The 23,877-nt window shown below is 41.0% G+C and overlaps 1 protein-coding gene across 1 annotated transcript in view; it reads left to right on the forward strand.

Moving 5' to 3' along the window:
* syndig1l (synapse differentiation inducing 1-like) overlaps nucleotides 1–23,877 on the forward strand; it is a 109,546-nt gene that overhangs the window by 18,541 nt on the left and 67,128 nt on the right. The window lies entirely within an intron of this gene.

Consider the following 23,877-nt stretch of genomic DNA (forward strand, 5'->3'; position numbering starts at 1 on the left):
GAGTGTGAGTGTGGGGAGCGAGGGGGGGGGGCGTGTCTGATCATGGCGGAGCAGAAGTCGAGTTTGCTAACATGGAGATATTTTCACTACTTTTCTTTTGTCGAGCACAAAGAAAATAACATTTTAGTTAAATGTAAATTGTGCTTTGGATCAAAGATGCCATCTACTGCCCAAAACAGCAATTCAAATCTGCTGAAACAAGCTACATAGCAACATGCTTCGACGAAGCTAGTAAAGAGAGACAGAGACTCTGATGCCACTTCACCTCCACCACCACCACCATTCACCGTTGAAGGTACACACTCTGTCAATCAATGTTCCCTCTAATTGTTCATGTGTGAGCAAATGCAAAAAGTCCCTGAGCATTGAGTGGAGTCCATGTGAGCAACTTTAGATGTGCACACTGTGGCTACACCAGCAGCACACCTGTCCCAAACCTCACTAAATAACAACTTACATCTCCATCCATCCATCCATTTCCTACCACTTGTCCCTTTCGGGGTCGCTGGAGCCTATCTCAGCTGCATTCGGGCGGAAGGCAGGGTACACCCTGGACAAGTCCCCACCTCATCACAGGGCCAACACAGATAGACAGACAACATTCTCTTATTATTATAATCAAATGACAGCAGTCATTTCCATTTCTAATATAAGTGTTTAGGCCCACTTACAATGACAATAGCAACAAATATTGTTTTTCATGAACTGTGTACTTGTATTGTTTGTCTGGGCGGAGGTCCTGCTTTGGAAATAATTTGTACCCCTTTCAGACATTGCATTTAGTTCCCATTAAAACATTCACATGTTGCACAATGAGATGTAAGCAGGGGATCATGTGTACATTCCTGCAACTTCCTGTTTGTAAAAAATATATTTTTATTAGTATTTATTTAATATACTAACAGCATTTCATGATTAATATTTATAAATTAAGATTCCTAATAAATGACACTAGAATAAGCACACATTTGATTGGTAAATCATAGTGTAACGACCTGGAATGACACTTTATGTGTGGTGTTGGAGTTGTCCGACTTTTTGTGTGGCTGTAAACGCATCACTGGCTAAGTGCCATATGTGCAAGTGTTGGCGCACGTGAGAGAGCGAGCGGCTGCTGTTGATATAACAAAGTTGCTTTTGGTCTGGTTTGTACTGCAGAAAATGACCAGTTTTGCTAGATATCATTTTTTTTACTAATGTTTTGGTGATGTGTTTATGGCCGACAGTAAAGAGTTTTGCTCAGTAAAGTGATGGATGGAATTCATGTCCTCAAAGCGTCTCGACAGACGTTACAATATTTGAACAATGATGACGAAAACGGTTTTCTCTGTCGTGTCCATGTCGTGTCGAAAATTGTTATGCGCTTATTTTTTTATTTGATTTTGTGCATGGCATAGATTTGCCGTGCGCAGAGGACGCTTGAGCAGTGCGCAATTGCACATGCGCACTCCTTAGAGGGAACGTTGCTGTCAATTCTCGTATATACTCTTTCATTCTAGACTTCTAGAGTGTTTGATTATCACATCACTCTAAATGTATAGACTATAAAGTTCACAAACATAAAGAGGGATGCTGGTGGGCCAGGCCAAACTTTCCTTATCTCTAAACTAAAACTGGGGAAATGTGTAGTGTTCTGGGTTTCAGACATGATTTTGTATAAGAATTACTTGAGGAAGAAAATGCCTGGTTAGACTTTGTGTATGTAGTGTGTGCCTTTCTTGCTTTACATCTATGCTGTTATTATGCTGTTTGTTACTTATGTATGTTATGTTGCAGCTATTTAAAATAGTTTTGTTAATTTGTTCTGGCCAGAAACAAATTGGCCTTTGTAACATATCTTTGTCTTTGTGTGTTGTATGTAGACCACATGGCTTAGCAGAGTTGAGTGATGCAAATGCATGTCAAGTTGATCAACACATTGTATTATTCTCCAGTGCAATAACAGTACTGAAATGAAGGCTAAAAGGGCATTAATTGGAGCTTTAAAAAAAGGGGGAAAAAAGAAGTAACTAAATAGTTACTTTTCACAGTAACGCATTACTTTTTGGTGTAAGTAACTGAGTTAGTAACTGAGTTACTTTTGAAATGAAGTAACTAGTAACTGTAACTAGTTACTGCTTTTCAGTAACTAACCCAACACTGGTGACAATAGAAGTTGAAGGTAGATCAGCCAGTAGCTCCCAAAAACATTAGGAAAAATAAATGCATGGGTGCCCTCCCCTACCACTGAGTTACCCACCGGGTACCAACAGTAACGCATTTTAACCCCATAACACGACCGCACGCCTCGCCGTTGTCTAGGCACTACCACTCGTTTCTTGAAACCCGGAAATGCTCCCGCACAGATGAACCAACAACCAACGGCACAACGAGTTGCATGGCAAAGCTGCTGTGTCCCTGCAGTTCACGGCTCCTCCGGCGCGAGCGTTGTTGGTTTTGCACTTTTTGGCTTCTTGTTAAGTGACTTTTTTTGGGTGGATTCGGCCTTGCACGTGGAGGGTTTGGGTGTGGGCTTTGGTTGGTGTGGCGCTCCCGACGGGGGGTGCATTAACCGGCACCAGGAGGCATTACTGCGAGCCTCACACAGTGCATCTTCGCAGCAGTTTTATGATTGCTCAGCACAAGAAATACTTTACACACATACAGTTGTTGACAAAATACACTGTACATTATATACCTCAGCTAACTAAACTATGGAAATGTATAATATAATTCATATAGCAATACGGTCTCACTGCACAGCAGGCCAGCAGTTAGCCGAGTCATTGCGCAATCCATGTTGAGGCACAACTGAGAGACGTGCCTCAACTGGCTGCTGATCACCGCACCGCCTCTTCTCAGTATTTGAACGGTAAATGTGAAAATTCAGTGATTTTGAATAAAAATAATCTAAAACTGGTGAAGTTAAATGGAAAATAACGTTATAGTATAATCACTGGATACATATAACAATTTAATTTTTTTTTTTTCTTTTTACATTTTTTTTCTTTCCATGATGGCCCCGCCTCACCTGCCTCCTGCCTCCAGTGACTGCACGTCACTGGTATATATATGTATATATATATATATATATATATATATATATATATATATATATATATATATATATATATATATATATATAAGGGACAAGCGGTAGAAAATGGATGGATGGATGGATATATATGTATAGTAACTTTAGTAAATAAAGGTGCAGATGATAGTGTTTACTCACATGTCTCCTCTGTACTCAGCCATGCAATAATTTATCCATATAGTTGCATGTGTGTGTGTGCGTGCGTGCGTGCGTGCTTGCGTGCGTGCGTGTGTGTGTTTGGTATCTGTGCCCGTGCGTATGTATGTGATAAAGGGGGATATGGGTCCCTGGGGTATTGTTTTAACTTTGTAAAGAACTTTGCGTTGCATTTCTTTTATGTATGAAAAGCGCTTTATAAATAAAGTTTGATCGATTGATTGATTGAACAGAGCGGGCCACCTGTTTTATTTGTCCAAAGACGTATGTTCTATATATTTTATGAGCAGTACAATGAGGAATTGGTATAATATCATCAATTTGATCTTTTTTTTTTTTTTTACACACATCTCGTGTTATTCATCCAAAACTCTTAATCCAGTGGTTCTTAACCTTGTTGGAGGTACCGAACCCCACTAGTTTCAAATGTGCATTCACCGAACCCTTCTTTAGTGAAAAATATTTTTTTTTTAATTCAAATTCAAGACAAAGTTATATGTTTTTTTTACTGGTACACAAAATGAACTGTGCATGAACATCACCTTGTTCAAAGAACAAAACCAACACAGTGCACAAACTCACAACAAATTACACACTTGCAAACCAGATGGAAAATTAGAGGGAACATTGTTTGGTGGTATCCATAATACGCCGATAGGGAGAAGTTTTTATTTACACGATGAGTCGGGTGTGTCTTGACCTCCGCGGTGGAGTCTCCGCCGAACCCCTGAGGCTGACTCACCGAACCCCTAGGGTTCGATCGAACCCAGGTTAAGAACCACTGTCTTAATCTTTGTCTTTCTTTTTCTTTTTCTTAGCAATTCAGTAGTACTTGAAGATAACCCGCCACTATCACTTTCCATTTCCATTCAGTCACAAATCAGATTACGCCTTACCGCCAAAAGATTGAAGTTGATTCGCTCACAGATCGTAGCATTGACAAACGGCACCCCCGATCCCCGCCACCTGCGGATGCGTCCTCTCCGCAACGAAGGTCTGGCCAAAACTCAGGCAGGACATGCCTTACGGTGCTTCTGATTGGTGTATGGATGCCTTTCATGGTTGCTAAGATTTAGGCTGATGAGATGGGTCAGCTCAGTCAGTCACGGCAAGTGGCGAGGGCCAAAGTTTATTATCACGAACAAAATACAAATAGAGTAGTGAATAGGGAAATACATGCGTGAGAAATGTCAAGTGTGGTGAGGGTTACATTTCTTGACTCTCACTCTCAAAGCATGAGGCTTGGCAGCCCTGTGGTAGCAATCAAATTATTTCCACTCAAGCCTGTGTACTGTAGTTGGCTGCCTAAATGGGCTGCAGAGAATACTAAAACTGCTGGATGTCCTTTTTATGTGCACTCTATCTTTTCTCCACATCCTGCCACTTGCTGTGATCATATACATAATAATAATAATCATGCTAATTTGGCAACAATAGAGATTTTGATACTATTGTTACATCGTGATGATGACACATGATGACACATTCTCGCTGGGTCCCACAAATTTGACAGCAACAAGCAAACATCTGCGTCCTCAACACAATGTAGCCTTCTTGCTAGCAAGCTAGTAATGAACTTCCCTCCACAGTGCAGCTTTTAAATCGGTAGTCGTTGCCTCCACGGCGGCATATAAAGTATGTTTCTTAAAAATGTCATTATCCCTTGAGAACAAGGACTAGCTTAACATGCTATGTTACACACCAAAGGAGGACATGCGAGATGCTAAACACAAGCTAGCGCTTTTGGAATGTAAACAGGGGTGGGCGGATTAATACAATTATCGACAGTACTGATACCAAGTGTAGTATCAGTATATGGTCAATACTACAGTGATTGGATTGGTAGTTTTACTATCACAGCATCTTTTGTCGTTTTTGTTATTGTTTACAAACTCAGAAAATATGTTTCTGGACAAAGACTTAGACTTAGACTTAGACAAGTCTTTGTCCACAAACATATTTTCGCAAAGGAGGACATTAAGGGCAAAAACCAAAGGATTTAAATCAGAGCCAATCGTAGTTTTTGCTTATGTTTACTTATTTTGCACTATTGACTCAAGATATTCTCGGTAATGCTTGTGTATACCTTTCTTGTGTATACCTTTCTTGGGGCAGCTTCTTTTAGCAGCAAGCGTCTTCGTGGGGTTTCAAAACACCTTCGTAGCGATGCTGGTGTTTCAGGTGGCTGATGAGGTTTGATGTGTTGAAGCTTGATGTATTTTTTCCCTCCTCATGGAATGTTTGCAGAACATTTGGTGCAAATAGCACATGAAAGGTCTTCCCTCTGAAACAGTGAAGACGTCACACACGATCGACGCCATGTTTGTTTACAATGAGCTCAGACGAAGTTTAGCAATGCAAGTAGAAGAAAAAGAACGCTTGATCTGCTCACCCTAAAACACTTAAAGCACAGTACAGATAATCTCACCTCATTGAAGAGTTTTTGTAATCTCTTTTTTATCGGATTTATCGGTATGATGTCATAATTCCTCATATCAGCTTGATAATTATCAGTCTTATAGAGTATTGTTCATAAACAAAACATTTACTTAGACTGAATTTGTTTTCTAATTCCAATTATTCCCCTGGCCTTTTTATCATATTTTTAGTGCAGCATGTTGAACAGAAAATAAACGCATTTTGTATGGGACAGCTAAGGTTAAACAAGAATGTTTCTCTTCCAGAAACTTCATTTATCATACAAAAAGTTTGGTGTCACCAACGGGTCTAGACCAGGGAAAAAGGGACAGGGTGGCATGCTAATGAGATGAAAACAACCTTGGGGATGCATTTTATTTTTGGTGGCTGCTCATAATCATATCCACCTTTACCGAAGAACCACAGGATTCTGCATTCCTGCAGCTACTTGTGGACCCGTGGGAACACGACTACTAATGCAATGTCGGAATACTGAGAGGCAAGGCGGAGGTCCACTTGGGAGGAACACTGATACTGTAGTTTGTTGGTGGGATTGGAGTTGGTTCTCTAAAAGACTGTGAGTTGGGGATTTGAATTTAATTTATCGAGGAAGATATGGTAAAAAAGTGTACATTCTAGAAAGCACTTTTTAAATTGATGCAGAAATTATAGCATACATCATTATCATAATCAGACCCTTGAGGAATTTGCAATTAACGAAAATTCAACAAAATTATGCGTAGCTTCGCAACTTTGTCCAATGCCAGGAACTTCCCTGCATATTTTGGCCATCAAGCGTAATTTTTGCTCATCAAATTTGTCTCTGAGTGGTGCTGAAGCGTGAACAAAAACTATCTATTTAAAATGTATTTTTGTTTCTTGTGTTGGCATCCATTGACATCTGTGGTCACTTCCAAGGTTTCTCCTTGTTCTCATTGGGTTGAGTTTTTTCTTGCCCTGATGTGGGATCTGAGCCGAGAATGTCGTTGTGGCTTGTGCAGCCCTTTGAGACATTTGTGATTAAGGGCTTTATAAGTAAACTTTGATTGATTGATTGATTGATGATTAACGAAACTGGAAACACAACGTGTAACAATATATCAATTATTTATTGATCAAACGACACAATTGCGTAGCTCAGACCTACTGTACTTCCTGTTCCTGTCTACAACGCTAAGCCTGCTGGGTATTGTAGTATTTAAACATTTACTTCCTAGTTTACATGTATTTATATATTTAATGTTTAGTTATCCAGGGTAAGACAATTAAGAACATATTTTCATTTGCAATGCTAACATAGCAAAGAGGAAGCATTTATACTGTATGTCAGAGAAGTTGAAGTGAGATGATAATCTTTCATCGCTCTCAACAGTTCATAAATGTTCTTAACGTGCGGGGATAAATGTGCTGGAACCAGAGGTGGGTAGTAACGCGCTACATTTACTCCGTTACATCTACTTGAGTAACTTTTGGGATAAATTGTACTTCTAAGAGTAGTTTGAATGCAACATACTTTTACTTTTACTTGAGTATATTTATAGAGAAGAATCTCTACTTTTACTCCGCTCCATTTATCTACATTCAGCCCGCTACTCGCTACTGATTTTCATCGATCTGTTAATGCACGCTTTGTTTGTTTTGGTTTGTCAGACAGACCTTCAAAGTAGGATCTATCGCATGCCTGCGTTTCACCAATCAAATAGTCATTGGTGACGTTAGACTCAGTTTCACCAATCAAATGCAGTCACTGGTGACGTTTGACTCTGTTTTACCAATCAAACAGAGCCAGGCGGTCACATGATTAACTGCACATAAAGTTTCAGCGGCAAACAACAACAAGCTTAAGCTTGCATGAACTCAACGTCAAATTTGAGGAAGCACATCGCGGTAAGTAACGTTAGTAGATATTTTGGCTGTCACCGTAGGCTGATGTTAGCTTCCCTGCTATGAATCACTGTCAAATGTACATCGTGTGGGGACATTTATTAACGCACTGCAGCCTAATAGACAGACAGACAGAGACACACACACAAGCACAGTGGCACACACACACACGCATGCATAGGAACACCAATCAGAAGTGCACAGTGTGTTCTCAGGTGCAGCCCACACCTGTCAGTTTATGGTTTGCGTAAAGGCTAACTTGTTATTTTCCTTTGTAATATCTGCCTACTGAGCCTATGATGCTGTTAAGTTATTGTGGCTCAATTTGCCTTAATTTTTTTATGTTAATTTATTATTATTTAATATATATTATTGTTTTAGTTGCATAAGAGATATTCCTGGCTCTGAATTTGCTCATTGCTATTTTTATGTGTTTGTGCATTATTTGTTGCCGTCATCATTAAACGAACAGGTTACTCATCAGTTACTCAGTACTTGAGTAGTTTTTTCACAACATACTTTTTACTTTTACTAAAGTAAATATTTGGGTGACTACTCCTTACTTTTACTTGAGTAATACATTTCTAAAGTAGCAGTACTCTTACTTGAGTACAATTTCTGGCTACTCTACCCACCTCTGGCTGGAACCAAGGCAGTAACTAGGAATTGACCAATACCGAGGTCATACAATTGGTTGTCCAAAAAGAACTTTGAAAGGCTGAAATCATGGGTATCCCAGCACTATATAAATTGTATTACCTTGAGCAACACAATTAATTTCCAGAATCACAAAAGCTTTAATTGACTTTAATTAAACTATATATCACTCATCTAACATATTTGATAATTAGCATGATTTTGTAACAGTCCACGTTTTTATAATTATCCTGAAGTTTACATACACTTAAAAAACATACCAAATTTTCAAACACAACCAGGGTTCCAACCCAAGATCTTCAGCTTTGCATTGCAAGTACTAATGACGTCCGCTACAGAGCCACCAGAAGTGATGGAATAAATGTTGCCTTCATATTTTAATCAGTGGCAAAGCACGACATGGCCAGGAACACTTTTGGGGTAAAATATTATATTAGGTGCCTTGTCATTCAATAATTTACATTTTAACGTGCTTCTTCAAGCAAAATACCCCTCCCCCCAACTGCTCGCGGCCATGGCTGAACCATGAATGAATGTTTAGGATGGACAAACACTTTTGAAGATTAAAACATACACAGAGAATGTCTGCAACTTAAAAGACAGCGGACAACAAGGAAGCCTTTGGTGGTATTAATGATAAACAGTTGTGTGATTACTTATAAATTTCTGTTTTTCCTCGATTTTCCACTTATTCTTTAAAGAAAAAAGTGTTACTACTTCAAAATTTCTCTACCGTTTCAAAATGTTCCAAAGTCAAAATGCACCGTGCTTATGTTAGTCAATTTCTAGCATGCTAACTTTAGCCAGCCAATCGCAGGACACATAGATTCACACTAACATTCATACCTCTGGACAATTTAGAGCCTCCAATCAGGGCAGTTGCTAGGAATTCTGGGCCCTCTGAAAAAATATCGATGTAGGCCCCTCTACCCCATTCATTGTCTGGTTGTGAGTGGCAGTGTGGGCCCTAGCGGGCTGTTCCTCCTGTACGATGGCACGGTTTCCAATTATTATTTTTGAAATGTGAGAGGAAGCCAGAGTACCCGGAGAAAACCCAGATATGCACAGGGACTTCACACAGAGATGCTCAAATGGAGATTTGAACCCAGATCTCTTGACTGTGTGGCCTATGTGCTAACCACCCTCATGTTAATTGTGAGCATGCTGTTTTTTTTTTGTTTGACTTAAAGAGTCATAGATGATTTCTAACAAAGAATGAGTGTATTTAATGGTCGCCAATAATCAGACGAATTAACCAAACTATCAAGCATCAAACACTGATTGTCTTGTTTATCGTTGTGTGTCTTTAAATGTTGAGAACGCTGCACAGTCGTTGGACGAACAGCGACACACGATTGGGGTCAGGACCCCAAGAATGAATCTGCATTTGCCATTTCTATTTGCAAATCGCTTTAATCAGACTAAAGTCAAGAGGTGACATCGCAGAAAAAGAGGTTGCAGGCTGAGGGGAAACAAAGGCGGGCTCGTGATTGTGTTCTGATGTTTTTTTGACACTTGAATGTGATTTTGATACCTCATCTTTCATGCAAATCGAGGCGGGGTTAATCCTGGTGACAGAAACTGTCGACACAAAAATGACAGTGAAGCATGCTGATTGATAATAATTCATTGGTGTGTTTTGTAGGTGACATACCAGAATAATTACATGGGTGCTATTGCGCTTGTATTTAACACCACATAGAGTGTATACTGTACTTTGTGTCAAATGTTGACCTCATGCAAGCTGTTTTGTCTTCGCATGACAATTTAGAACAGGGGTGTCAAACTCATTTTAGCTCAGGGGCCGCATGGAAGAAAATCTATTCTCAAGTGGGCTGTAATGGTAAAATCATGGCATGATAACCTAAAAATAAAGACAACTTCCGTTTTTTTTCTTTGTTTTACTTTGGACAAAAATAGAACAAGCACATTTTGAAAACGTACAAATCACAAATAATCCTTTGGACAAAACACTTCAAATTAGTTGAAAATTCTTATAAAATTGGTGCAGCTTCAAAAACACAATGAGCTTGGACTTAGTCTCAGTGTATCTACAAAACCAGGATCAAACTTTATGTCACAGTCTTTCTGGGATTGAACAAAAAACACAACATGTAAACTCTTCTAAGTATCAAATACCTCCCTTGTCAAGTCAACGTATCAATCCAGAGCTAACTCAACAAACCATAAGAAACAAAGGTAAAAACTATTCAAAAGGGTTAAGTTCACTTTTCTCATGTTTGACAGAGACATTTTAGGGGCAACGAGGGTGCCAAATGACGATGTGTTCGAAGCAGAAGACATAAAACGTCAGGTTTTAAGTTTCATGTGGGTCGAGGAGGAGCCACAGTCCCCCTTTACTGTGTACCTCTTGCTTGGCCCCGGTATAAACCAATTGCTTGCCTAACAGAATTGCTAATGTGACATCTAGTGGACACATTTAGAACAGCAGTTTATTTCTTTAAAAAAAAAAAAGCAGCTCTTTTTTCTACTTAGTAAACTCATCAGGCGGGCCAGATAAAACCTGCCGTACGTTTGACACCCCTGATTTAGAAGGAAATCCTTAAAAAAAAATGCTTTTAAATATATTTTACCATGAAAACATTTTTCATCCATCCATCCATCCATTTTCTACCGCTCAATCCCTTGACAATCCAAAAATATAAACAATAGGCATCTGAAGTAGAATGGTGTGATAGTCAAATAACACAAAATTAACCTAAAAATCCTTCAAAAATACTGAACTATTACTCAAAATTAAGACTGTCACATTCAGGGTTTTATACTGTTGATTCTGATACCGATCATTCATGAGTGAGATCGATTGATACCAATCACACGTATTACCTGTAAATATTTCAATGTATTGATGGTGCTCTCACCATTTGACAGTGCAAAAATATCGACACAATATTTGACTTAGTTCCTTGTTCTCTTTTATCACATATGATTGTTGATCAAAGCAAAGTTAACAATACACAACAACTAAACAAAAGTAAAAGTCTACTACTCTTTTAAATCCTTTGGTGTTTACTCTCAACTCATTGCAGTGTCCAGGAAATGATTCCCAGAGTTTGTAAAAATTTACAAAAAAAAATAGGCCTGTCAAAATTAACCTGTTAACTCATGTGATTAATCACAAAATAATAAAGCATTAATCATTAACACACTTAGATTATTCATGCAATTTATTTTGACCGTACAAGGTCCTTCACTTTAACAGCTATACGGTCAGTGATCAGATCAATGCATATGTCAGTACTAAAATGGGTGAGAAGACTCCGACTGGTGTGCTCGTTGGCAAATTTCACTCCAAAATCCAGCCTGAAAGAACTTTAGATACAACTGTTGGCAAGTTTTGTGCAAACATATAACATGCATTCAAGTTAAATATTTGAAAACTTTTCTGGAAGACATTCTGACAGTAAAATTGCATTTGTATACAATATGGTGATCTTTTCTTAAACAAATGTTCAGTTCAGTTCATTTATTCATTTCATTCATAAAAAAATCAAACAAGGAATAAATTAAAAACAAAATCAATCAACATAACATTAAAGTCAAATATTAATGAAAAGGAGCAGAAACAAGTGAAAAACCTATCAAAAATGCCCCTATTTTCACAAATACAACAATTGACTCTCAATGTTGGCGACTACAAAGCCGTATTTTCATTTTAAAATAATTAAAATGTTTATAATGGAAGCGAGTAATCACATGTGATTAATCATGATTAATACAAATTCCAAAATGGGATTAATCTGATTTTTAAAATTCATCATTTTACACCCCTGTAAAAACACAATAATAAAAATAAAATATCGATCCAATTACTCTAGTATCGATCATATACAGATACTAGCCTTGGCATTGACTCTACCGAAACATGGACGGATCCACACTCGTCTTATGTATACGCCTGTTGTTATTGTTGTTATTTTACCGTCTCTCTAACTTGTATCAATCTACTTGTTAATTTCCTGTTAACTGCTTACTTTTTGCAGTAATGCAGTAATGCACACTTCTTAAACTTTACTAAACACTTTTTCAGGCTAGCTTAACAATTAGCATGTTTGGTTTTGAAGCACCTTTATTTTCTGTCCTTGTCCGGCCAGCACACCTGTTTGTCATCATTAATTACCGTAGTTGTAGTTAGTTCATCTTGGTATACTCTTTCAGTGCCGGTTCATTTATTTAGTGTCCAAGAGTGTCAAACTCATTTTCAGTGAGGGCCACATGGCAGTAATGGCTGCTTTCAGAGGGCCTCTTTTTAAAAATGTATTTACATTATGCATGCGGGTAATAACCTGTGATTAATCAGGATTAATCGAAATGCATAGCATTTAGATTGTTTTATGTATAACGTGCTTTAAAATCATAAATAAATGTGATAAGCAGATATTTGTTTTTATCTCACAAAAATAGTTTTGCAATACAGTATATAATAATATAATGGGCATGATCAGATTTGGTTGATTGATTGATTGAAGCTTTTATTAGTAGATTGCACAGTACAGTACATATTCCGTACAATTGACCACTAAATGGTAACACCCGAATAAGTTTTTCAACTTGTTTAAGTCGGGGTCCACATTAATCAATTCATGGTAAAGCAATATTAGATAATAGTAGATCATATTAAAGTTTAAAATATGCATTTATTTTCTGTCAAAATCGAAAAAACTAATGCTTTTATTAAAAAAAATCAATTAAAATAAAAAAGTAGTTTATTGAAAACCATTTTTTCTAGGCTTTCAGGGGCCATATAAAATTATGTGGCGGGCCAGAACTGGGACCTGAGTTTGACACATGTGGTGTATGCCATAGTGTGCTTTTGCCTTCTGAGTGCCTGCTACCTTTGTTCATTTTGATTCTACTTGGTTCTTAATCAAATGCCCTTCTGCCTGCACGACGCCTGCCTTTTTTGCATCTTGGGATCACGACAACAGCCGACATGCGGCATCATCACACAAACGTTGCAGCTTGAAATTGTGATCTGAAAAGTGCAGACATTGGTATGTGGTGATGAGCCACAGCTGGAGGAAAGTTAACGTTTTTTAGGAGGAAGATGCAGAAGGTACTGTATTTTTCGGAGTATAAGTCGCACCGGAGTATAAGTCGCACCTGCCGAAAATGCATAATAAAGAAGGAAAAAAACATATATAAGTCGCACTGGAGCCCGGCCAAACTATGAAAAAAACTGCGACTTATAGTCCGAAAAATACGGTTGATGCACTTATTATGCATCAGGTTGAGTAGAGGTGACAGGAGTGTGATGTTGAGACACCGTCGCTAGTCTGATCATTAGTAGTGGAAGCAGAAAATACAGCTGCAATAGTCTGGTTGGTTGTATCTTTTTCTTCAGTAGCATTTACTTCCTTCACTTGCTTACTATTACATTGGAAGCGACATGTATGCGCAGACGCTGTCTGAGCATAACTAAACAGCAACTGACATTCCAAGTATTTTTAATCACTGCCAACAGACTATGTTTCAATCAATCAATCAATCAATCTTTATTTATATAGCCCTAAATCACAAGTGTCTCAAAGGGCTGCACAAGCCACAACGACATCCTCGGTACAAAGCCCACATACGGGCAAGGAAAAACTCACCCCAGTGGGACGTCGATGTGAATGACTATGAGAAACCTTGGAGAGGACCGCATATGTGGGTAACCCCCCCCCTCTAGGGGAGACCGAAAGCAATGGATGTCGAGTGGGTCTGACATAATATTGTGAGAGTCCAGTCCATAGTGGATCCAACATAATAGTAAGAGTCCAGTCCATAGTGGGGCCAGCAGGACACCATCCCGAGCGGAGACGGGTCAGCAGCGCAGAGATGTTCCCTGCCAATGCACAGGCGAGCGGTCCACCCCGGGTCCCGACTCTGGACAGCCAGCACTTCATCCATGGCCACCGGACCTGTGCCCCCCCCCCCTCAAGGAAAAGGGGAGCAGAGGAGAAAAGAAAAGAAACGGCAGATCAACTGGTCTAACAGGGGGGCTATTTAAAGGCTAGAGTATACAAATGAGTTTTAAGATGGGACTTAAATGCTTCTACTGAGGTAGCATCTCTAATTGTTACCGGGAGGGCATTCCATAGTACTGGAGCCCGAATAGAAAACGCTCTATAGCCCGCAGACTTTTTTTGGGCTCTGGGAATCACTAATAAGCCGGAGTTCTTTGAACGCAGATTTCTTGCCGGGACATATGGTACAATGCAATCGACAAGATAGGACGGAGCTAGACCGTGCAGTATTTTATACGTAAGTAGTAAAACCTTAAAGTCACATCTTAAGTGCACAGGAAGCCAGTGCAGGTGAGCCAGTATAGGCGTAATATGATCAAACTTTCTTGTTCTTGTCAAAAGTCTAGCAGCCGCATTTTGTACCAACTGTAATTTTTTAATGCTAGACATAGGGAGCCCCGAAAATAATACGTTACAATAGTCGAGACGAGACGTAACGAACGCATGAATAATGATCTCAGCGTCGCTAGTGGATAAAATAGAACGAATTTTAGCGATATTACGGAGATGAAAGAAGGCCGTTTTAGTAACACTCTTAATGTGTGACTCAAACGAGAGAGTTGGGTCGAAGATAATACCCAGATTCTTTACTGATTCGCCTTGTGTAATTGTTTGGTTGTCAAATGTTAAGGTGGTATTATTAAATAAATGTCGGTGTTTAGCAGGACCGATAATCAGCATTTCCGTTTTCTTGGCGTTAAGTTGCAAGAAGTTAGCGGACATCCATTGTTTAATTTCATTAAGACACGCCTCCAGCTGACTACAATCCGGCGTGTTGGTCAGCTTTAGGGGCATGTAGAGTTGGGTGTCATCAGCATAACAATGAAAGCTAACACCGTATTTGCGTATGATGTCGCCTAGCGGCAGCATGTAAATACTAAAGAGTGCAGGGCCAAGAACCGAACCCTGAGGAACTCCGCACGTTACCTTAACATAGTCCGAGGTCACATTATTATGGGAGACGCATTGCATCCTGTCAGTAAGATAAGAGTTAAACCACGACAAGGCTAAGTCTGACATACCAATACGTGTTTTGATACGCTCTAATAAAATATTATGATCGACGGTATCGAAAGCAGCGCTAAGATCAAGAAGCAGCAACATAGATGACGCATCAGAATCCATCGTTAGCAGTAGATCATTAGTCATTTTTGCGAGGGCTGTCTCCGTAGAGTGATTTGCCCTGAAACCGGATTGAAAAGGTTCATAGAGATTGTTAGACACTAAGTGTTCATTTAGCTGCTGTGCGACAATTTTTTCGAGGATTTTCGAAATAAAGGGAAGGTGGGACACCGGTCGGTAGTTTACCATGAGGTCAGGATCAAGGTTAGGTCTTTTGAGCAGAGGATGAATAACCGCTTTCTTGAATGCTAGGGGAACAGTGCCAGAGGAAAGTGATAAGTTTATAATATTTAGCACTGATGGACCTAATAATACAAAAAGCTCCTTGATAAGTTTCCCAGGAAGTGGGTCAAGTAAACATGTTGTTTGTTTTATCCCACTTACACGCTGTAATAGTTCCTCTAATGTTATTTCATCAAAAAGAGAGAGACTATTTTGTATTGCAGTATCCGTCGTAGATACAGTTGTATCTTTTTTTTTTTTTTTTTTTTTTTTTTTTTTTTTTTTTTTTTTTTTTTTTGTCCTGTCCAGCTTCTCAGGCAAATCATATAGTTGATGTAGATGCCCATGTCGGCTGTTCAGATTTACTTTACAAAAGAGAAGTGTAGGATACTTCTCTTGTTGCCTTATTTGTATTTGACTTTATTAAATGTATTTATATTATCATTTAGTGCAGCCGGGCCGGAGCAGGAGGGGATAGAAAGAGAAAAAAAAAGAAGACAGAGGGGGAAATTGTGGGGACAAGAGGGGGATTAGACAGAGAGACAAAAACAACAACAGCAAACAACAACAACAACAACAACAATAGAGCAACATCAGCAAATATGACATGTACAAATATGATGGTAAAAGTAATAGCAAATAAGCAGTTAGCGAAAAATAAAAAATAATACAGAAATGACAATGAGCATTATTACACTACAAATGGATCAATACAAATACCAATAGAAATAGCGCTATTGATAATGAACAATACCAATAATTTACCTTTATTATCAACAATACAGTTGTTTAAATGCAACAATACATATACGTAATGATAACTTGAGATACGAAAGAATGCAGAAAAATGGAGGGGGAGAAAGAGAAGCAACCTACATTAACCTTGTAGATTGTTATAGTCACAATAGGTTAAGCTTTGTCAGTGTGCCATGTGTTACACCCAGTTTACCCTAGGGCAACAACGTTAATATATGTTTGATGAAACGTGATTATGTGCATGAGTGTAAGTATGCATATGTACTTGTATATGTACAGAATGTGTATATGTGTTTGTACAATGAATGTATATGTACAGAATGTGTATATGTGTTTGTACAGTGAATGTATATGTACAGTATGTGTATCTGTATGTTTGTATATTGAATGTGCGTGTGGATGTACGAACATTAGGTAGGTAAATATGTACTGTATTTGTGTATGTATGTGGGAGCGTAGGTACCTATGTACGTATGTGAGCATATGTGAATTTGCATGTACAATACATTCGACTCCCAGAGTGCGTGGGAGCCAGAGCACGGCCCCATCACCCCCGAGAGCCCAACCCACAAACAGGAGGCGTGGTGCCCAGGGAACCAGGGACCACCGCCCCCACGCAGCCAAGCCGGCCAGCGACAGGAACCCCAGAGCCCGACCCACCGTACCGCCCACAAGGGCCAGCAGCAGGCCGCAGACAGACGCACCCGGCAGAGGACAGGGCACGAGAAAAGCAGGGGACAGCCAGACCCCAAGCCAGCGAGAGACCACACCCCACACGGGCAGAAAGGCGAGACGCCCCGCCCGAGGGACCCAGAGACTCCCCGCAACCGGACGGGAAGACCGCCCCCGCCCCACCGGCAACCGGGCCCCCACGAGCCCACCCCCCACCCCCGGAGAGCGCGGCGAGGCCAGCCCCCGGCCACCCCACCCAAACCGGCCGCCGCAGGACCACCCAGGCACAGGGCCACGGGAACCACCCACCCCACCCGCAGGGACCCCAACGATGGAGATGGAACAACCAGCAACCGCCCCGCCGAGCCCCCCCCCAGAGGGAGGGGAAAATTAAAAAATAATATTAATAAAATATATTAAAAAATAAATAAATAAATTAATTAATTAATTAATTAATTAAAAAAAAAAAAGAATTAAAAGAAGATCACAGACATGCTGACAAACAAGGTCACTACCCCAGCAACTGGCCGACTCGCAGCACCTCGGAATACCTTGCAGCACCAAGCTACCACAATAGACGCAGGGACAAGGCCCAACAGGCCCCAACCAAGACGGGCACCCGGAAGGGATGGACAGCGGGACCCAGGAGCTCCAGACACGCAGTTCGGATGCAGTAGCCTGAGGCGTCGACCCCCGTCTGACAGGCAGGCCCAGAGCGTACCCCCAGAAATATACATACATACATACATATATACATACACATACACACATACACGTATACATACCCACACATACACATATATACATATACATACACATATGTACACATATACATACACATATGTACACATACACACATATAAACATACATACATACACACACACACATACATACATATACACAGTTCGTCAGCCCCGACAGCCATCACGCGCGCGCGCTGCCACCAGTCACAACATCAGCCACACCCCTGCACCAGACCCAGCAGCCACGGGCGCCCACACCACAAACAAACGGCAGCAGAAACAGCAGCCGCAATAACCCCAGACAGCCAGCACCAGCCAATCAAATCAAAGCGATCAAAAAAAAAACTGCGACCAGCAACCACACGCCACCAGGGCCACGGAGACCAGCCGGCGCCAGCCCGCCGGTCAGCCCGAACGCCAACACGCAAACAAGAGACACCAACAACCCCCCCAACCAAAAGGCCCCCCACCCCAACCCAAACCCGCACAAACACACCACCGCCCAAACAACCGAGACACAGCATCCAGACCAGACACGGGGGCTGCGCAGATACAGTTGTATCTGTGTTCATAGAACCCAGTTGTAGCTGGGATGCGTTGTCTTTAATCTCCTTTCTAATGAGTTCAATTTTCTTATTAAAGAAATTCATAAAGTCATCTGCCGAGTGGGTGGAGCTATTGGGAGGAGTCCCTTGTTGGGTTAGCGATGCTACTGTACTAAACAAAAATTTAGGGTCGTTTTTGTTGAGGCGGATGAGATTTGAGTAATATTTAGCTTTAGCTAAGGTAAGCATGCGTTTATACGATATTAAACTATCACTCCATGCTTGATGGAAAACCTCAAGCTTGGTCGCGCGCCATTTGCGTTCCAACTTTCTACATGATAATTTATGAGCTCTGGTTTCCTCTGTAAACCATGGGGGGCGCCTTTTAGGGGCCCTTTTTTGTTTTAGCGGTGCTATACTATCAATGGTTTTGCGCAGGGCATTGTCAAAGTTGTTAGTGAGGTTATCAATAGAGCCGACATAATTTGGGAATGGTGCCATTACCAAAGGCAGTAGGTCAGCAAGAGTCATCGTTGTGGCGGCATTAATGTTGCGGCTGCTATAGCAGTTATTATTATTATTAGTTTGTTGACAATGAGTCAGAACTTCGAATTTTATAAGGTAATGATCGGACATTACTTTAGTATACGGGAGTACCATAACTTTGGAGGTGGTGACACCCCTGACCAGCACTAGATCTATCGTATTGCCGTTGCGATGCGTAGGTTCATTTATTATTTGTGTAAGACCACAGCTATCAATTATAGTCTGGAGCGCCACGCACTGAGGGTCCGATGGGGTATTCATATGGATATTAAAGTCCCCCATTATGATTATATTGTCTGCGTACGTCACTAGATCAGCAACGAACTCTGAGAATTCATTAATAAAGTCCGAGTAGGGCCCTGGGGGGCGGTAGATAACAGCCATATCGAGAGGCAGCGGTGCGACAGACCTCATAGTAAGCACCTCAAACGATTTGTATTTATTATTTAGGTTAGGGGTAAGGTTAAAGTTTTCATTGTATATTAGTGCGACCCCCCCACCCCTTTTAAGGGGACGGGCAATATGCGCATTCGTATAGTTAGGAGGAGATGCCTCATTTAGCGCAAAAAATTAGTCTGGTTTGAGCCAGGTTTCGCTAAGACCAATGACGTTAAGATTGTTGTCTCTAATGACCTCATTAACTAATAACGTTTTGGGAGACAATGATCTTATGTTTAAAAAGCCCATATTATAAGTATTGGGCTGTTTTGACGAGTTTTTGTTTAAATTATCCGTAGTAGAAATATTAATAATGTTGCGTTTATTATACGTAGTGCACTTTAAATAGTTTCGACCATATCTAGGAACTGATACGACGGGAATTTTTAGATTGTTTGCTTGATGCTGCGATCGACTGAACGCATCATGATTTGCCACCTCAGTAGAATGCATATCTACCCCGGACACATTCACAACAGAAAACACATTATGTGAGTTGTGTGTTATTCTAAGAAAATTGCTATGCGTACAGGAATTATCCAGCCTGGCGCTGGCTAGTTCTAGCTTAACTGACTCCTCACCCGGACTAGTAGGCTCTGTAATTGCCTGTGACCGGGCTTGCTCTAGTGTAGTTAGTCAAATGTGACTTAAACAGTAGTCTATATTCTTAGACAGGATGATGGCGCCTTCCTGGTTAGGGTGAAGGCCGTCCCTCATCAGCAAGCCTGGTTTGCCCCAGAAAGAGGGCCAATTATCAATAAACGTTAGTCCCTGTTGTCTACAGAAGCTAGCCAGCCACTTGTTAAGCGAGACTAATCTGCTATATCTCTCATCATTGCCTCTCGCAGGCAGGGGGCCAGAGATAATTACTCGATGCCTGGACATCTTTCTAGCGAGATCACAAGTCCTGGCTATGTTTCTCTTTGTAATCTCTGACTGTCTCATTCTAGTGTCATTGGAGCCAACGTGTACAACTATATTCGCATAACTAGTGGTGCGATTAGCCTGTCGTACGTGTTTACTAGGCCTGTTGCGAGTTAGTTCCCTAAGATTAGCCTCAATGTCAGGTGCTCGGGCCCCCGGGATGCACTTAATTGTGGCTGGTTTGCTAAGCTTTATGTTTCGGGTGATGGAGTCCCCTATGACTAAGGTGTGGTGCCCGGTAGACTGGGGTGTAGGACTAGCTAAAGAGCTAAATCTATTATGCGTCTCAACCGGTACACCGTAGCTTGTAGGCCGCTTAGGACTACTACAGGCTGGGCTAGTTAGCTCGCTACAGCTAACGCTAGCAGATGTGTCCGCAACATCTAAAGTTACGAGATTACTCTGCTCTAACTGGCGGACACGGCCCTCTAGCAGAGCCAGCCTCTCCGTGAGTAAGGTGCAAGACGCGCAGGAAGCCATACTCACGGTGTTTTCTGTCACCGAATGAAGTTCCTGCTGTCTTCCGAGAAGTCCTGGTCACGGTGTGCAGGAGTAGACTCCTTCTGACCGGCGCCCGGCGACGCCTTTCTCCGCGCTAGCTTCGTTAGCTTAGCAGCTAGCTGCTAGCTAGCTGCGGGAGGGGTGGAGAGACAGAGATCGGGTGATTTGCAAGTTAAATAGTACTACTAAATATGTTGAGAAAGTAATAAAGAAAGCTGCAAAACAATTTAAAAGCACACAAATAGAACGATACTTAGCTTTTTCGAAACAGCGAGCAGTCAGCGAGCAGTCACGTAAGTGTTTACCTATTTCATTCCAGCACTTCCCCTAAATCAGGGGTGACAAACGTACGGCCTGCGGGCTGGATCAGGCCCACGAACAGGTTTTAACCGACCTGCGTGATGAGTTTGCCAAGTATTAAAATGATCTGCTTTTTTTTTAACTTAAGAAACTGCTGTTCTAAATGTGCCCACTGGATGTCACAATAGCAATTCTGATAGGCCAAGCAAGGGGTACACAGTAAAGGGTGACTGTGGCTCCTCCTCCTCGACCCACATGAAACTTAAAACCTGCTGTTTTATGTCTTCTGCTTTGAACACATCGTCATTTGGCACCCTCGTTGCCCCCAAAATGTCTCTGTCAAACACGAGAAATCTGAATTTAAACCTTTTGAATAGTTTTTTACCTCAGTTTCTTACAGTTTGTTGAATTAGCTCTGGACTAAAACGTGGACATGACAAAGGAGGTAGAAGAGTTTACATGTTGTGTTTTTGTTCAATCCCAGAAAGACTTAACCTGACTCTTGCCAGATCCTTGTAGTTTGCTGAGCTCCACACAAGGATCTGGGACTTCTCAATAGGAGATGTATTTCAGAAGGCGGGGCCTCGTAAAAAAAATAATTGTATGTGATTGAATAAACCATTCGTCCGTTATCTTGAATGACGTGCTACTTCAACCACTCACATTGAAATCAACCCGTGACACTGATGAGAGCAACGCTGGGAAATCCAAACCTGGTCGGAAGAAGAGCCAAAACATCCTTGCTACCAATAAATGCCTTCAAAACTGTTCTCTGTTCATCTTTTAAATAATTAATATTCGATCGTTGTCGCAAAACAGTTGCAATAGCAGAATCAATGTCAGCACACGACTCCTCGCTCCGTGCCGCCTTTGTTGTTTGAATCAAACAGTCCCTTCGGCTCTACGTCACATCTATGAAATCCTGCCTGGCGAGCCTGATTAGTTCATTATTTTTTGCTATCTGAAAGGAGTTTGCGATGCCTTCGAGCCCAGACCCTTGTGTGGAGCTCAGCGAACTACAAGGGTCTGGCGAGAGTCAGGTTAAGAAAGACTGTGACTTAAAGTTGAATCCTGGCTTTGTAGATACACTGACACTAAGTCTAAGCTCATTATATTTTTGAAACTGCGCCAATTTCCTCAGAATTGTCCAACTAATTTGAAGTGTTTTGTCCAGAGGATTATTTGTGATTTGTACGTTTTCAAAATATGCTTGTTCTATTTTTGACCAAAGTAAACCCGGAGTTGTCTTTATTTTTAAGTTATCATGCCATGATTTTACCATTACGGCCCACTTGGGAATAGATTTTCCTCCATGCGGCCCCTGAGCTAAAATGAGTTTGACACCCTTGCCCTAAACATTATAACACCATCGACAATTATTGAGCACATCGAACAGTGGAAACAATTTGTTAGTTGTTGAAATTAAATCTGCGTTAGTTGTTTAGGTAGCAGCTAAACTAGCATGATCATGAGAACGGTGACACTGTGTACAGGTGTTCACTTCTGCACTGAGAAGACGTGCTTTTATGGCAACAATGTTTCTTTTGCCAGTCACTGTGACTTTCAAACAAACGTTCACAATGTATCGTTTTTCATGGAAGCACGGATCATTGGTTTACTGTGACCTTTTAGATTTGAATGCTCAGAGACGCAGGTCGCGCACGTGTACTGTACTTTAGGAAAAGGCCACCAATGCCAAACACATTGAAGGTAAAGTACCACTGATAGTCACACACACACACACACACTAGGTGTGGTGAAATTACCCTCTGCATTTGACCCATCCCACTTGTTCCACCCTGGGAGGTGAGGGGAGCAGTGAGCAGCAGCGGTGGCCGCGCTTGGGAATCATTTTGGGGATTTTACCCACAATTCCAACCCTTTATGCTTTGGAGGTAATGGGTCCCGTTTTTACAAACCCTGTTTCTATATGAGTTGGGAAATTGTGTTAGATGTAAATATAAACGGAATACAATGATTTGCAGATCTTGTCAACCCATATTCAATTGAATGCACTACAAAGACAAGATATTTGATGTTCAAACTCATAAACTTTTTTTTTTTTTTGCAAATAATAATTAACTTAGAATTTCATGGCTGCAACACGTGCCAAAGTAGTTGGGAAAGGGCATGTTCACCACTATGTTACATGGCCTTTCCTTTTAACAACACTCAGTAAACGTTTGGGAACTTTAAGCTTCTCAGGTGGAATTATTTCCCATTCTTGCTTGATGTACAGCTTAAGTTGTTCAACAGTCCGGGGGTCTCCGTAGTGGTATTTTAGGCTTCATAATGTGCCACACATTTTCAATGGGAGACAAGTCTGGACTACAGGCAGGCCAGTCTAGTACCCGCACTCTTTTACTATGAAACCACGTTGATGTAACACGTGGCTTAACATTGTCTTGCTGAAATAAGCAGGGGCGCCATGGTAACGTTGCTTGGATGGCAACATATGTTGCTCCAAAACCTGTATGTACCTTTCAGCATTAATGGCGCCTTCACAGATGTGTAAGTTACCCATGTCTTGGCCACTAATACATCCTCATACTATCACAGATGCTGGCTTTTCAACTTTGCGCCTATAACAATCCGGATGGCTTGTTTCCTCTTTGGTTCGGAGGACACGACGTCCACAGTTTCCAAAAACAATTTGAAATGTGGACTCGTCAGACCACAGAACACTTTTCCACTTTGTATCAGTCCATCTTAGATGATCTCAGGCACAGTGAAGCCGACGGCGTTTCTGGGTGTTGTTGATAAACGGGTTTCGCCTTGCATAGGAGAGTTTTAACTTGCACTTACAGATGTAGCGACCAACTGTAGTTACTGACAGTGGGTTTCTGAAGTGTTCCTGAGCCCATGTGGTGATATCCTTTACACACTG

This window comes from Nerophis lumbriciformis, linkage group LG34 (genome assembly GCF_033978685.3).
Source record: "Nerophis lumbriciformis linkage group LG34, RoL_Nlum_v2.1, whole genome shotgun sequence".
In the NCBI taxonomy this organism is placed as follows: domain Eukaryota; kingdom Metazoa; phylum Chordata; class Actinopteri; order Syngnathiformes; family Syngnathidae; genus Nerophis; species Nerophis lumbriciformis.